The following is a 12,279-nucleotide window of genomic DNA, read 5'->3' on the forward strand; positions in this document are numbered from 1 at the left end:
TGAAGAGCACAATCCGTGGATGGATCTCTCCCGGGGGGGAGATGATGCCGAGCATCCCTCGACTACCCGCACCGACACTCCATCACTACCGCAAGCACCAAGAGGACCAATGACAAGAGCACGTGCACGCGCCATCGAGAACAAGGTTGACTCTCTCCTCTTCGAGTTTCGTTCGGTTTCACATGAGAATTGGATTCTACCTCAAAGAGACTTGCTATGCATTCTTAGGCACCAAGAAGACGATCATGAGAAGGACAAGATGGAGACTCGAGCATTCACGAAGCAAAGGAGAGGAGAGGAGAACAAGAAGAATGAAGAGGAGACGCTCCTGGACACCCCGGGTGCCCGGACGGAAGGACCCGGGGTGCCCGGACTCAAGGACATGGGGAGGCCCGAACCCCCTGGACACCCCGGATGCCCGGCCATCTCGGCCCCGGGTGCCCGGCCTCTGCCTGGGCTGCGCCCCAGCCGGCCCCGGGTGCCCGGCCCCCACCTGGGCCTTGCCCAGCCCGCCCCGGGTGCCTGGCCAACTGGCCTCGGGTGCCCGGCCTGCCACCTAGGCCGCGCCCAGCTCCATCCCGGGTGCCCGGGCCATCAACCCCGGGTGCCCGGCCTGCCCTGTCCAACCACCTGTGGCTGCCCGGGTGCCCGAACCTCCATCAGCCAGCGCCCCTGACCGGTCTGGGTGCCCGGCCGGTTTGACCCCGGGTGCCCGGACTCCCCTGGAACAGCCCGTGTGCTTTTGGCCTTTTGGCCCTTGTACCCCTCTCTCCCTCTTGTTGCGTCCCTAGCCTTTATATACTCATCTCCTAGCTCATTTGGAAGGTTAGCAAAGTATTAGATAAAACATTGTGAGCTTTGCTCCTTCTATCCCCTCCTCTTTGGAGATCAAGCCCCCACCTAGGGAAGAATCCTTTGGATTGTCAAGGCCTCCTCTTGGAGAAGGTCATCCTCAAGACCTCACCTAGTGGGAAGAACTTACCTAGCGCTATTTTCCTTGAATTGTTCATGTAATCTTGTGAATCTCAATACTTTTTAACCTTCAAAAAAAATCTTGTGAATCTCAAGTATGCTACTCTAGTGGATGTGATATTTGGGTTTGTCTGAGTGTTTTGTGCCTTGTGTTCTTGATTGTTCTTCCTCCTTTTTCCCCTCCAAGTGTGAAAAGATCCCCTCCAGGGTTTCACCCTACAACAGTAGTGGGAGTCTTTATTTTCTATTCTTTGATGAGGCCCACTAATGGTAGCTTTTTTTGCGGGGACCCACTAATGGTAGCTTGCATTGGCGAGAAAAAAAAATTAATATAGATGTCTCAAACTACTTTTTGGCATGGGGCATCAATATTCATATGCCATCATTGTACATGCTCTTACAAACGTAAGTCCGAAATCTGACATGTAACGAAAAACCTGTTGAGTGGTGAATACGCAAAAGTCAATTTGTCTTATTTTTGTTAGGTTATTAAGACTTCCTATATATACACATAAGTGATGGTACTTTAGAACGTGAGATCTTAGTACAATGTGTATTGTGTACTAGTTGGTCATGACATTTTCCGACCAACGCGGGGAAATGGCGTCCCGGACGTGGTTGCTCATTCTTGGCCTCGTGGCGGCTTCCGGGGTTCTTCAAGTTCGTTGCCAGAGCGCGCCTGACAGCAGGGGTGAGAGCCTAACAAATTTCAACTGTTAATAACTCGCCGGCATACCTGTCATCTCTGATTGTTGCTTCGTCAAACTCAAACCCATATATGCATGGATCATTCGTGCAGGATTCATCAGCATAGACTGCGGGCTACCAGAGCAGACGAGCAGCTACGTCGACGAGGTCACCAAGCTACGGTACACCTCGGACGCCGGCTTCACCGAGGGCGGCTCCAACCACAACGTCTCGGCCGAGTACATCGACCCGGCCTTCAACAAGCGCTATCCTCAGGCGCTCAACGTCCGGAGCTTCCCCGGCGCGGGGAGGAGCTGCTACACGCTACCCTCCGTCGTGCCGGGGTCCAAGTACTTGATCAGGGCCGTGTTCATGTACGGCAACTAAGACGGGCTCAACAAATTCCCCATTTTTGACTTGTACCTCGGTGTCAACTTCTGGGAGACGTTGAACATCTCCACGGCTGACTCGGCGTCGGCATATTTCTCGGAGGTCATCGCCGTTCTCCCTGACGAGTCGGTGCAGGTTTGCCTGGTAGACATTGGCTTGGGGACGCCATTCATCTCCTGGCTCGAACTCAGGCCTCTCAAGGACACGCTCTATCCCCAGGCCAACGCCAGTCAGGCACTGGTCCTGTTCCACAGGCACAACTTTGGTAGTGCGATAACCGCTCCCATCAGGTGAGAGAACATATCATCCGACACTTTTTCTTTTGAACTGTATTATTTTCGGAAATGTTAACGCCCACACATGTGAGCGTTAGCCAACTCGCCCACACGCCTCCATCACCGTCCAGCGCCTTTTGCACGAATCTTGGCATAAAAAGGCTGATTTTATGTGCCACGTAGGACAACTCGTGTGTGTGACATGTGGGGGAGTTCGTCCACACGCCTGTTTTCTCTCCGCGGCCAACGTTCGTCAGTCGGGGCGTGCGATGGAACTGCTATCGCGCCCGCACGCCATGCACCACTCCTGTTCCCCATCTCTCACGACTGTCATTCTCCTACTCTCCCACACCCAAGCTGTCATTTGCCATGTTTTTGAAGGGTACATGGCAACTGCCCTATTTGTGATTGTAAGCATATGACAACTCTCTTTTTACCCGAACATGTTATTGTTGCCACGTCTGTTTTGTAGCGTTACATGGCAACTGTATAGTGTTAGTAGGTGGCAACTCCTAAAGATACCACCGTCACCCACATGCCCGTCTCCTCTCCCACACACCAAAAGCCATCAGTTGCCATGTGTTTTGCAGGATACATAACAACTGCCCTAGCGTGCTTGTAAGCAGATGGCAACTCTCTTTTTACCCGCAACATGCTTTTTGCCATGTTTTTTAGTGCTACATGACAACTGTTCAGTGTTAGTAGGTGGCAACTCTTAAAGTTTTTCCAAATCATGATAACTGTAGTTGTCCGACATGGCAACAGCTGCAGTTGCCCAAAAATGGCATCCGACACTTGACCTAAGATGGCAACTGTAGTTGAGCAACCATGGCAACTGTAGTTGTCCGACATGGCAACTGTAGTTTAGCAACATGGCAACTGCAATTCAGCAACATGGCAACTGAAGAGGGTCCGGACCATGGCAATCGCGGCGGGACGCGTGGTTACTGACACGCGGGGCGTGTGGCTCGCAGGCGGGGAGGGGCGACGGTCGAGACGGGTCGTGCGGGCCGCGTCCTTGCTCGCCCGGACGTGCTCGTGCGGGGCGATCGTGCTGCACCGGACGTGCGGGCTGTGGCTGCGCGCGCCCAGACGCGGTCGTGCGGGCAGGTTCCTGTCCATGCCACACGAGGCGTGCGGGCGGGTTCCTGCCCACGCCACACGTGTGGCAGTTATCGGGACCCATTATTTTTCCGGGTGCCTGTGAACGCGCGAACGTAATTGTGCGCCTCTTGCGTGCGAAGCTCGGCACGTCCGATGTTTATGCGGCGGTGTGTATCTTTTTTCGATAAACTGATTCATTTTTTTGAAAAGGAGGATATACCTTCGACCTCTGCATCTGGACGATGCATGCAGCCATTTTATTGATTAAGACTTCACAAAGTAATACATCAGTATACCGGAAGCCACCATCTCGGCAACACATTTGTCGTTACTTCTATTCCTTTGATGAAGGGGTGCCAAATGTCCGGGCCTAATACCAAACAGACATCACATCAAATTCTAACATTTAAAGCCTGATGCCCCAACCAAGCCACAATGCTGGAACTGGGTCACACATCGATCCGGTGCACTCTCTGAGGCCGCCGCCCACCGTCAACCACTGATCCATCTCCAGAGCAGCTACTGACGCATCAACCTTGCCAGGCCTGCCGTCGACGCCACCATGGCGTCACACAACACCACCATCCTGCACGTGTCCCTCCACACGCGCCGATCGCCGAAACAGATGCCATGCCGCCGTGATCCGCCATCAACCTTGCAATAGATGTAACACCGCTCCAACTATTGTCACCTACAGCCATCACTTGCTCCAAAACGATGCCCCCATAAGCGAAAGCGATACTAAGAACGCCATCATCGTCCAATCTGGGAGACCCGGATCTAGAGTTTCCCCCGAAGCATCCCGAGCCTGATGACGCAAACTGCAACGACGATGCCTTGACAAGGAAACGACATCAAAGACGCCGCCATCGTCCACCATGACCGTAGTCCGCACGATTTTCATCGGCAGTTGCACCACCGGGCGTGTGCCGCCGGCCTCGCTGGTCCCTTCAACCGTAGCAAACTACAAAACGATGCCCTGAAGAGGGACTACGACGCAAAAGCACCGGCATCGCTCGATCCTAAGGAGATCTAGAGTTTTCCTCGGAGTTGCCCGTGTTGTCAAGGACCAGACAATGATGGAATTCCGCAAATCCGTCCAGCTGCTGACGTGTCGCACTCGCCATCGCACCGACCATGACCTGGAGACCAAGCCCATGCCTGGGCCCAGATCCGGCCGTGCCGCCGCCAATCTGGTCATGCCGTGCCGTCCCTGGCGACCGTGACGCCCCAGATCTTGAAGCTGCCTGCCATGGAGGTATGGGATCGCCGGAGCGCTGCCACCCCCTGCCGTGACGTCTGGCCGCACGCCATGCTCCGGCCCGAGGGCGCCGGCACGCGCCAGTCCCTCACGAGGTGGAACTTGCAGCTACAGCGAGGGATTTTGGTTGGGCAGCGGCCTCGCAGCAACGGGTGCACGTCTTCTTTCCCTTCCCTGGCGGTCAGAAGCATCAACTGGCAGGGGTGCATGCGGGCATGAGGTCCATGACCCGACCTGTAGAGCACTCTCATGCTAGATCGCTGATGCTTGGTGCCTCTTTGGCGCAAGGGCGCAACGTGCTACGGCGTAGGCCAAGCGACAGATGTCGTGTCTGTCGCCCACACTGTGCGTTGGAAGGTGGTGGCCGTGGTGGTCGTCCACTACGGCAAAAGGCCGGTGGCGCCATGGATCTGGCTAGTATGATGCTGGTTTGCACTGCCCTAGACCTTATTGGTTGTGGCAGTGGCCGGATGGCGTCATCTGAGGAGTTTTAAACTTCCGATCCAACGACAACAGCGATTTCCTATTCACGGACTGCGTCGAGGATGGAGGAGATAGTGTCAATGCGTGGTGATGTCGTCTTATATAAATCAGCCATCTGTTGCCGCTTGCGAGCACGGCGGGCCTTCGGATCATCACGAACTTGGATTTTGGCGGTGCCGGTCTCCTGTCTCCCCGCAAAGACTTTGCCATGTTGTGTCTAGCGACCCTCGCCATGGCTCATTAGCCTATCGCCAGGACGGTACGCGTATTGCCCTGCTGGGATCGAGGTAAGTGGAGGAGACAACATATGATGACTTCGATTGGACGGTACTTTTTGGGTACCTAGTCTCAAGCTTCGAGGTGAAAACCCTAAGTCTGACCATTTGGTTATACTTGACAATGGTGGCGTTCTCTACGTCATTACCTTGATGAAGGCATTGTTCGGAGTTTACTCGGATTTGATCTTCAGGATGAAAACCCACGATCTAACCTTCGATGGTTTGGTCGGGCGACGGCGGCGCTTGCACGTCGTTCTGTTCCTGGAGGCGTCGCTTTTGAAGAATTTTCTTTGTAGTCCTTGTGTTGTCAAGAGATGGTTTGACGCCGATGTCATTGTTGTATGATGTTAATCATTGTTTTTATCGCTTTTGGGGTTTTTATTTTCTTTTTTCTTTTGCTTGGGCATAGCTTTGGTCTTGATGACTTTGTTATTTGCCGACGTGATTTTTCATATGTGTGTGTTAGTGTAGGTTGTGTGCATCCCAATTATGCAGAGGCCGGGTGTGTACTCACTATAATTATATCCCTCGATGTTATATTTTGAGTCAGTAAAAAACACCCTTTATCAAAAAAATTGTCTCAGGTCGCCGAGTAAGGTTGTTCTTTGTCATGATCACACCTCGTTGATGAAATTTGAAGGGAAGAGTTTGCCATAGCCGCCTAGGATTAGGGGAGAAAAGCAAATAAGAAGTTAAATTTGAAGGGATCGGTCAGAGATGCTCTAACATACAGATGTATGCGACAGTAAATATAATACCATATGTAAAGTATTTCGTTCCATAATATAAAAGCGTTTTTTACACTAGTAGAGCGAGTATGTGTGAAAATATTACTTCCTCTGGAATTATATGTACTATTCTCATCTAGTCTCTAGTTCAAAACTGACAACTGACAGGTGTGTTTGTTGAAATGGCCAGATACCCGGACGACCCGTACGACCGTTTATGGTCCACATGGAAGGCCTCCTGGTGGCCGGTCTCAACAATCAAGAACGTCCGGCAGGAGGAGAGCACAGCCGAACGTTTCCATGCGCCGTCCGCCGTGATGCAGACAGCCATCACCCCACTCAGTCTCAACGTCACCGCCGACATCGAGTTCATCGAGTTCTCTTATACTGTCAGGACGAACCACGTTTACTCCAAGCCACGGTACGCATGCATCGCTTGTACTACTACCAAAACTTCACTGCCATGGCCATGCCATACTGACGTTTACACGTACCCCTCGTAGGCACACGTTTGTCTTGTATTTCGCGGAGCTGGAGGTCCTGAAAAGCAATGAAACGCGCATGTTTAGCATCTACATGAACAACTTTGCCTACAATATCCTCCAGCCATACAAGCCGCAGTACCTCCTGTCCGGCACCGTTTACACCAGCGAACCCATCGAGTTCGCTCCCCGGTACAACTTCACCATACTAGCCGTGCTGCCAAACTCGACGCTGCCGCCGATCATCAACGCTGCCGAGCTTTTCTCAGTCATCTCCACGGCTAACGTCGGCACCTTCCCTCAAGACGGTAATAACTGGAAACCAGCATATTCATCTCATGCTCTTTTATGGGGGATTTGATTATTTGCCACCTTTTACTTTGGACTTTGACAATTTGCCACTAGTTAGATTGTAATTGATCTGGTGACACTTATTACTTTGTACTTTGATCTTTTGCCACTTTTCAACAAAAAACAATCTATGGAAATAATAGACAAAGTAAGTAGACAAAATAGAGGACCATTGTACCCTTGGACCCAAACAGAGCGCATCCTTGGCCATTCCCATCCAAAATCACAGCCGCCGCTGCTGTACGCGCTGCTCCCCCGCCGCCGCTGTACCTGATGCTCCCCTTTGCTGCTCTGTGGCCTTTGCCCTCTCATGCTCCTCATGTTGCCTCACGCTGCCCCACTGCTCCCTGCGCCCCCTCCTTCCCCCGTTCAAACTCCATGAGCCCCCTCCTTCAGCCCCCGCGCACACAGCAGCAGCACACAGGTACAGCGTAGGCCGTCGACGCGCGCGAAGCCGGGGGCTCTGCGGGGCCCCGCAAGCCGGCAAGTCGCGGCGAGGCTCCGACCGGCCTCCGCCGCCGCTCCCCTTGCTGGTCACCCTAACCCTAGGGCGCCGCCGAGGAGATGAGCAAGAGAGAAGAGAGGGAGGGAGTGGGAAAGAGGGAGGGAGCGGGAGAGAGAGAGACTCACCAGGGCCACCGCCGTCGAGCACCACCAGGGCCGCTACCGTCGTTGCCTTTGACCCTGCGTGCGAGAGACGGAGGAAGGGGATGAGAACAAGCGCAACTCCTTGTTCCTGGTCAATCGAGAGTAAGGGTAGATTCGTCCTTTTTCGTGGGACCCATCTGAGAGAGGGTAAAATATCAAACACCCAGATAAAAAGTGTCATCAGGTTAAATACAAAGTAACTAGTGGCAAAATAGCAAAGTCTCAAGTAAGGGGTGGCAAATAATCAAATTCCCCCTCTTTTATCCCTGCAAAAAAGTAAATCTTGTGGTGATGAAAACTGTCAGTACGGGCCCAAAAAGTTGACTTTCCCCTCCCCTCCCGGGTTGCTCGCGCGAGCGGCTCCGGAGGGCCCCCACACCCTAGCCGAAGAGGCAGCCAGATCCCCTGCTCCGGCCGCTGCTGCTGCCGGCGGTGGCGACCACGCCCGGCCGTCGAAGGCGGCGGATGGTGGAGGCTCTCCCTGACTGGCTCCCTTCGCGCGGAGGCGGGCCGTCCTAGGGGAGGGGCTGGTGATGGATGCCCGGCAGCGCGAAGCAGCGGCGGGCTTCGCCGGTGCACGACGTGGCTCGTGGTGGAGCAGCGAGCTCTGGTGGTGAGGCAGCAGCGGCGGTGGAGCTGGGTGGCGCGGCAGCGCGACCTGGAGGCGACGGCGTGAGTTCGGCCTGACTGTAGTTGCGGCGGCGCTGTGGAGGCTCTGCCAGGAAGGAGCTCCTTCCGAGCAGCGGGCGGTCGGCTTCCTCTACGTTTGGGGAGTGCGGTGGTGTCTTCCTGGTGGTTCTGCCGTCGGGGTGGAGTGCGGAGGGGTGGGTCAGATCTGTGACCTGCTCGGGTTTGAGCCGAGCCTAGGGGATGGGGCCGTTGCATGGATGTCCCCTGGAGCGGGTGACGACCACCGCGGCGTGCCTGATCCTTGCCCAAGGTGATGGGAGGCTGCTGGTCAGGGTTGATGGTGGAGATTTGGGCCGCGTTTCTCGTTGTTGTGCATGATCTCGGTGGACCATGGATGTGCGCCTTCGACGGCGGGGTGCTGCGGTGGCGGCGGTGTGAGGCTACAAGGACGCTGCTGCCCCAATCCTTGGAGGTGTGCAGATATGCGGCGATACAGACGAAACTCCTGCCTGGTTTTTGTCGACCTGGTGGCGAGGACACCCACGGGCGTCTTTCCCCTTCTTGGAGGCGTCTTCAAGGCGTGCAACCATCTCCCTCCCTCGCTTGGCGTTGGTAGTTGTCTCCGGGCGAAAGCCTTGATTTGCAGGATCGGCATGATGGCGGCATCCTCGACGTCGTCCCTCTGTTGGGAGCATCGTACCTTGAGACACAGTTTGGAGGTCCTTCCTTGCACTCCTCTGGTGTTCGCCTTTGTCCATATTCGATCTACCGCGGTGCAATGTACGACCGTCACTAGTGATCCCAAGACGGTGGCTTTTTCGGGTCTGGTCGAGTCCCGCTATTCACTTGTCACCTTCTTTAGCCATAGAGGGTGGATGGTGCGTCGACAAGGGAAACTCGGTGAGAGTTGCTATTTCTTCAATGGTGGCCGGCATCGGTCGAGACGCGGCAAGGTTTTTTTTTGTTTTGGACATGCACTTTTGCGTTGTACTTGCTTAGTTGTCGGTGGAGTGGAGTTCTTGCTACGCTCGATGTTTGACGCGAGTTGTAGTTGCCTTGTATTTGCAATTCTCTCTTCTATAAAGCTATGTACTCTTGAAAAAAAATTGTTAGTACGAAAGATAAATATTCCCTAGGCATCAAGTTCACAATTCAAAATGTCATGAGGAAATCCAAATAGTTTGATAACATTCACATGATATGCATGTATTTACATCCTGTAAAACTTCAGGTCAGATACATATTTATATCCTGGAAAATGCATCTGGTTCGAGTAGTATCTTTCATGATTTTTTAGGGGTTATCATGATGGGAGCACCTATTCAGCGACCTACGGGCTGGATAGCGGCATAAACGCACACCGACTACCCCCGGGGCACGCGTTCTTGGGCGGCCCATGTAACTGGTGGGGATGCCCCTTGTTTTCTCCGTTTCGTTTTTCTTTTTCTCTTCTTTTTTTATTTTTTCCTTCTTTAAACTAATTCGGGATTCCAAAAAAGTTCCAAATTTTGAAAAGTTGTGAATAAAATGTTCATGATATCAAAATATTCAGGAAATCATTATATGTCATGGATTCAAAAAATGTTTGTATATTTTAAGAATGTTCATGATTTTGAAGCAAATGATCAGGAAATCATAAAATGTTCAAGGATTTGAAAAAAATTCATGTATTAATAAAATGTTTGTGCATTTGAAAAATGGTCGCAAATTCATAAAATGTTCATGACTTTTTTAAAAATCTTTGTGAATTTTAAAAGGTTCACTGATTCAAAACATGTTTACTGATTTAAAAAATGTTCATGAATTCGAAATATGTTTATGCATTAAAAAATGTTCGTCAAAACAAAAAAGGTCATGATTTTTAGAAAAAAAATTCCAACTTTCAAGAAATGTTACTCAATTCTATTTTTTAGGAATTTGTAAATAATATTTACAAATACGATTTTTTTCAAAATTTCAAGGAATTTAAAATATTCACGGTTTAAAAAATTATTGACTAATTTGGAAAAAAATCATGATCTTAAATTTTTTAATCTATTTTAAAAGATGTTTGGAAAATGAAAAAGAGGGAAAAGTGGATGGAAAAATAAAAATAAATGAAAAGTAAACAATTAAAATAATATAAAAAAGAACATTGAAAAAAGTGAAAACAAAAGAAAAAAGGAAAATTAAAAACATGAAAAAAGGAAGAAGAAAAAACAGGGAGAAAAAGAACGGTATGTAACCTTCCCGAAACCGGAAAGGGGTGTCACCCGAATACTGTACTTGGGCCGCCCGCTATCATTGCATAGCAATCACAGGTACACGCTAGGTCGCTATCAAGTGACCTATGCACCATACAGGATCTGCCTTCATGATATCTATGAATGGGAAGCTAGAAACTGCGGACAAATGCACCTATGATCAGAACCGAGGTTACCAATGTTCAAGAGGGCCGTGCACTCACTACAATTGTATAACCCATAATTGGGCTTGCTAGTGGGCTTAAGTTACTTCACCTGGGGTGCAGTAAGATACCAGAGAGATGAATAGATGATACTTCTATTACCCCACACACAAAAAAGATGACACTTCTATTTACAGTGATAGATATCTAAAATTATCGTCAGTACTTTGAGCCCTGCTCATGCGCGAGATGATGGGTTATCGCTTTATAACTATGATTATGTCAGGTAAAAAAAGTATGACTATGTCGATATAGATGAACATACATATGCATGCAAGCGGGGTAGGCTAGCTGGCAATAATATAGTACAAATGTAGTGTTAATTTTAGACAAATGATGAGCAAGATTTAAACTTATTGTCGAGTCTCGCTGGAAGAAGCGGGCTGCCGCTTGCATCCCTAAATGGAAACAATCTGATTAATTGTGCTTCTTTGTGTTGTTTTATTGCAAAATGAAAAAACAGCTGCCGCCATCACCGCAATCAAGAAGATATATCAGGTGAAGAAGAATTGGGAGGGTGACCCCTGCACTCCAAGGACTTTTGCATGGGATGGGTTGAACTGCAGCTATCCCATTTCAAGTCCTCCACGAATTACAAATGTGTAAGCTTGAATTTAGTTTCGTTCTAGCCATGACAAATATTTTCTTAGAAACAATAAGTGAAGACAATCATTCTGTTTGATTCCCGATATATTTGTACAGAAATATGTCATTCAGCGGCTTGAGCGGGGAGATACCAACTTATTTTGCTAATCTCAAAGCAATCCAGTATTTGTGAGTCTGAATTCTAATCCATTTATTTTCATAGTTAAAATAGTGAGGAAATTTCACACATTTCGTGTGCATGTCACTAATTTCAGGGATCTGTCACATAATGAATTGACAGGGTCAATTCCCCGTGTCCTTTCAGAGCTACCTTCTCTCGTGGTGTTGTAAGTAATTCTGGATCATGTTATTTTTCATATATATATTTTAGTTACAGAATATTTAGACCGTTGAAGGTACCAAATTAAATCCTTTCTCTTTTTGTAAGCTCCCAAATTTCATCCTTCAAAACAAATTTAAGCAAGTATACTTCTTTTGTCTTGGTTTATAAGGCACATTTCAAATTTTTAGGTTAATTTGGTCTAAAATTTAACTAATAATTTATAAGTTATATGACATTACAAGTATATTATATGAAACTCCTTTTAATATGACACCAATGGCATATAGGTCATGTTTCATTAGTTAGAATTTTGGTCAAAATTAGTCGCAAATTTGAGAACCGCAAAAAAGAGTAGCAAATGCGAGAGCGGCTAAATAAACCCGAATGGACGAAAGAGTAACAACGCATAAGACTACTTCATGTGGGGATAGTCAGAGTTGGCAGTAGAGTGCTATAAAAAAGAGAAGCCTTTAGACCAATTGTAGCAGAGTTATCATATTTGCAGCCTTCAAAATGATTCTGAAGTGCACGTCATAATTTTTTGAAGGGCAGCAGTAAGCACCGGTCCAAATTTGGGTTGGTCGGACCCTGCCCATTAGATTATCTCACTTCCGCT

The 12,279-nt window shown here is 49.6% G+C and overlaps 1 pseudogene; it reads left to right on the plus strand.

Moving 5' to 3' along the window:
• The first annotated feature begins 1,569 nt into the window (after positions 1-1,569).
• LOC119350667 overlaps positions 1,570-12,279 on the plus strand; it is a 24,974-nt pseudogene continuing 14,264 nt past the window's right edge.

Source organism: Triticum dicoccoides, chromosome 1B (genome assembly GCF_002162155.2).
Source record: "Triticum dicoccoides isolate Atlit2015 ecotype Zavitan chromosome 1B, WEW_v2.0, whole genome shotgun sequence".
In the NCBI taxonomy this organism is placed as follows: Eukaryota; Viridiplantae; Streptophyta; class Magnoliopsida; order Poales; family Poaceae; genus Triticum; species Triticum dicoccoides.